Source organism: Arachis hypogaea, chromosome 4 (genome assembly GCF_003086295.3).
Source record: "Arachis hypogaea cultivar Tifrunner chromosome 4, arahy.Tifrunner.gnm2.J5K5, whole genome shotgun sequence".
In the NCBI taxonomy this organism is placed as follows: Eukaryota; Viridiplantae; Streptophyta; class Magnoliopsida; order Fabales; family Fabaceae; genus Arachis; species Arachis hypogaea.
This window is the reverse complement of record NC_092039.1, coordinates 36029812-36034255: the sequence shown is the minus strand read 5'-3', so window position 1 is coordinate 36034255 and position 4444 is coordinate 36029812.

Genomic DNA, 4444 nt, shown 5'->3' with positions numbered 1-4444 from the left:
TGCAGAGCATAGAAATTAAGCTTGGATAAGCTAATTTGGCATCTTTGGAGTTCTTGTTTGCTATTTTGTAAAGTTCACACGAGATTAGTTGATGAACTTCTACTTCTCTTCCCAACATGATGCAGTGAATCATCACTTCTCTTTTAACAGTGACTTCAGAACGGTTGCTAGAGGGCAATATAGAACGCCCAATGAAGTCCAGCCAGCCTCTGGCGACTGGTTTGAGATCTTCTCTCTTGAGTTAAATTGGGATGCCAGTGGTGCTGGTGGTCCACCTGGCTCCAGGGATGCATATATCCTTTAGAATCTTGTCCAGGCCCTTGTTTGTTCTCATTATTCTCCTATTAAAGGAGTTTGGGTCATCTTTCAGCTGAGGCAGCTTAAAGATCTCCCTGATTTTGTCAGGGTGGATGTGAACAATCTTTCCTCTGACCAAGGTCCGATAGTCATAGAGGGCAGTTCCAGATATTCTCTGCTTGTTTGTTTGCCACAGATTAGCATAGAACTCCTGAACCATATTCCTTCCCACTTTTGTTTCAGAATTAGCTAGGATTTCCCAATTCCTGCTTCGAATTTGCTCTTGGATCTCTGGATATTCATCTTCTTTCAGATCGAACTTGACTTCCGGGATCACTGACCGTAGACCCATTATTTTATGGTAGTGGTCTGAATGTTCTTTGGTTAAGAACTTCCCTTGATTCCAAAGTGGTTTTGGAATATTCTCTTTCTTGCCTCTTGGAGTGGATTGTTTTCCTTTAGGAGCCATGATCTTAGTGAGTATGTTTTTGTGATCACGAATAAACACACCAAACTTAGAGGTTTGCTTGTCCTCAAGCAAAAGAAAAGAAAGGAGAGGGATAGAAGGAGAGCTAATGTCGAATGGTGGATGAGAGGAGGGAGGCCGAATGTGGATTTAAAAGGGGGGTGGGTTTCGAAAAAAAATTAAAATTTTAAAAAGATAAGATAGAAGATATGATTTATGAAAGATAAATATGATAAGAAAAAGATATAATTTAAAAATAAAAAGTTGTGAATGATATTTGAAAAAGATAAATCTGAATTTTTATTTTGAAAATGATTTTAAAAGATAATTGATTTTTGAAAAATTTTGCGAAAAGAGTTGGATTAGATTGGAAAAAATTTGTGTTTATGAACTAAGATACATTTGATATTTTTGAAAAAGGGATTTTAGAAATTAGGGTTTTTAGAAATTAGGATTAAAATTTTTGGAATTGAAGGATGAGAATTTGGAACGTGGTTATGCAAGAAATCATGAATTGAAACACAAAAAAAATTAAAAATTTGTGAAGAAAAAAAAACGAATTTACCTCCTCCCCACCATCCTGGCATTAAACGCCCAAACGCTGCATGTTTTGGGCGTTTAACGCCCAAACACTACTTCTCCTGGGCGTTCAACGCCCAGCTGTTGCTTCTTTTTGGCGTTGAACACCAGGAACTCCATCATCACTGGGCATTTTTTTGAACGCCCAGAATGCTGTAAATCTGGCGTTGAACGCCCAGAAGGTGCTTCTTTTTGGCGTTTAACGCCCAAAACAGCTTTTACTGGCGTTTTCACACCAGTGAGCTTCCATTTGCTATTTTTATCCTTTGAATCCTTCTATAACTCTGTGAACTCAAGCAATTGCTATTTTACCTTGAAGATACTTGACATATACCTCTAAAAATCAATTAATTAACAAATAAACTTTGTAAATGGCTGGGTTGCCTCCCAACAAGCGATTCTTTATTGTCTTTAGCTGGACTATTACTGAGCTTTAATCAAGTCTCAGTTTTGAGCATTCTTGCTCAAAATTTCTTTCGAGATAATGTTTAACTCTATGTCCATTAACAATGAACTTTTTATTAGACTCATTATCCTCAAGCTCTACGTATCCATATGGTGACACACTTGTAATCACATATGGTCCTCTCCACCGGGATTTCAATTTCCCAGGGAATAACCTGAGCCTAGAATTAAATAGCAGAACTTTCTGCCCTGGCTCAAAGACTCTGGATGACAGTTTCTTATCATGCCATCTTTTTGCTTTCTCTTTGTAAATTTTTGCATTCTCGAAAGCATTGAGTCTAAATTCCTCTAGCTCATTTAATTGAAGCAATCATTTTTCTCCAGCTAACTTGGCATCAAGATTTAGGAATCTGGTAGCCCAGTAGGCCTTATGTTCCAGTTCCACTGGCAAGTGACATGCCTTTCCATACACAAGCTGGTATGGAGAGGTCCCTATAGGGGTCTTGAATGCTGTTCTGTATGCCCATAGAGCATCATCCAAGCTTTTTGCCCAATCCCTTCTACAGTTAATCACAGTCCATTCCAGGATTCTTTTAAGTTCTCTGTTAGAAACTTCAGCTTGCCCATTTGTCTGTGGATAATATGGAGTGGCTACCCTGTGGCTAACTCCATAACGAACCAAAGTAGAGTAAAGCTGTTTATTGCAGAAATGAGTGCCCCCATGATAAACTACTATTTTATGGTTTATATTGTGTTTAATTGTGTGGTTTTATCATGATCCTTACCCACTTATTCATTATTTTAGCATGCATTTATATTTCCTTCCTGAAATTATTACATGATTGAAAACTGCTTCCTAGAGACTTTTAATTATGCATTTTAATTATCCTTTATTCCATTCGATGCCGTAATAAGTGTGTTAAGTGTTTTAGGCTTTATAGGGCATGAATGAGTTGGAGATAACCAGCGAGAAGTGATGCGGCCGCAGGGCTCCCGCGTTCGCGTGAGAGAGGAGAAATTGCAGTGACGCGGCCGCATGGCTCACGCGACCGCGCGGATTGGAAAAGCACAAGTGATGCGGAAGCGTGGACGATGCGAAGGTGTGGCAGGGAAAAACGCGAATGACGCGTCCGCATGGATGACGCGATCGCGTGACGTGTGCGATCTGCAGAATTACAAAAGTCGCTGGCAGAGATTCTGGGCCACATTTCAACCCAGTTTTTGGCCCATAAACACAGATTAAAGTCAGGGAACTTGCAGAGACTCGGGAGGCTCTCATTTTTCATAATTTTAGTTTTAGTTGTAGTTTTGAGAGAGAGATGTTCTCTCCTCTCTCTTAGGATTAGGACTAGAATTAGGATTTCATCTTCTTCAATCACAGGTTCAATATTTCTTTTATATATTTTCCCAATTTAGTTTATGAACTCTTTATGTTTTGATTGATTTTCTTAATTAATGTTATTTGAGGTATTTCAGTTTATGATTGTTTTATTTATATGAATGCTATTGATTTAATTTAGATATTTTCCCTTTTGGCTTTGGTTAAATAATTGGTGACTCTTGAGTTATCAAACTCATTGTTGATTGAAAATTGGAATTCTTCAAGAATTAATTCGAGATCCAATAACTCTAACTTTTCCCAAGGAAAGACTGGGACTTGAGGATTCGAATTAATTCATCCACTTAACTTACCTTCATAGTTAGAGGTTAACAAAGTGGGAGAAAAATCCAATTCTCATCATAATTGATAAGGATAACTAGGATAGGACTTCCAGTTCTTCATACCTTGCCAAGAGATTTTATTATTGTTAATTTATTTTACTTGTCATTTAAATATACCTGTGCCCATTGCCCAAACTTCAAAACCCCGATTTACAATCTTCATAACCAATAATAAGAACATACCTCCCTGCAATTCCTTGAGAAGATGACCCGAGGTTTAAATACTCGGTTATCAATTTTAAAGGGGTTTGTTACTTGTGACAACCAAAACGTTTGTATGAAAGGACTTTTGTTGGTTTAGAAGCTATACTTGCAACGGGAATTTATTCTGAATTCTAGACCACGCAAAAGTTCTCTCATCACCCCATCACTGATTAATACTCTAGGGGTACCAAATCTGCTGAAGATGTGTTTCTAGAGGAATTTTAGCACTGTCTTAGTGTCATTAGTGGGTGTTGCAATAGCTTCCACCCATTTGGATACATAATCCACTGCCACCAGAATGTAAGTGTTTGAGTATGATGGTGGGAAAGGCCCCATGAAGTCAATACCCCATACATCAAACAACTCAATCTCCAAGATCCCTTGTTGAGGCATGGCATAACTATGAGGTTGATTGCTAGATCTTTGGCAACTGTCACAGCTAAGTACAAACACTCGGGAGTCTTTATAGAGAGTAGGCCAGTAGAAGCCACATTGGAGGACTCTTGTGGCTGTTCGCTCACTTCCAAAATGTCCTCCATACTGTGATCCATGGCAATGCCATAGGATCTTCTGTGCTTCTTCTTTAGGCACACATCTACGGATTACTCCGTCTGCACATCTCTTGAAGAGATATGGTTCATCCCAAAGATAGCACTTTGCATCCGTGATCAACTTTTTTGATTGCTGCCTACTGTACTCTTTGGGTATGAATCTCACTGCCTTGTAGTTTGCAATGTCTGCAAACCATGGCACTTCCTGGATGGCAAAGAA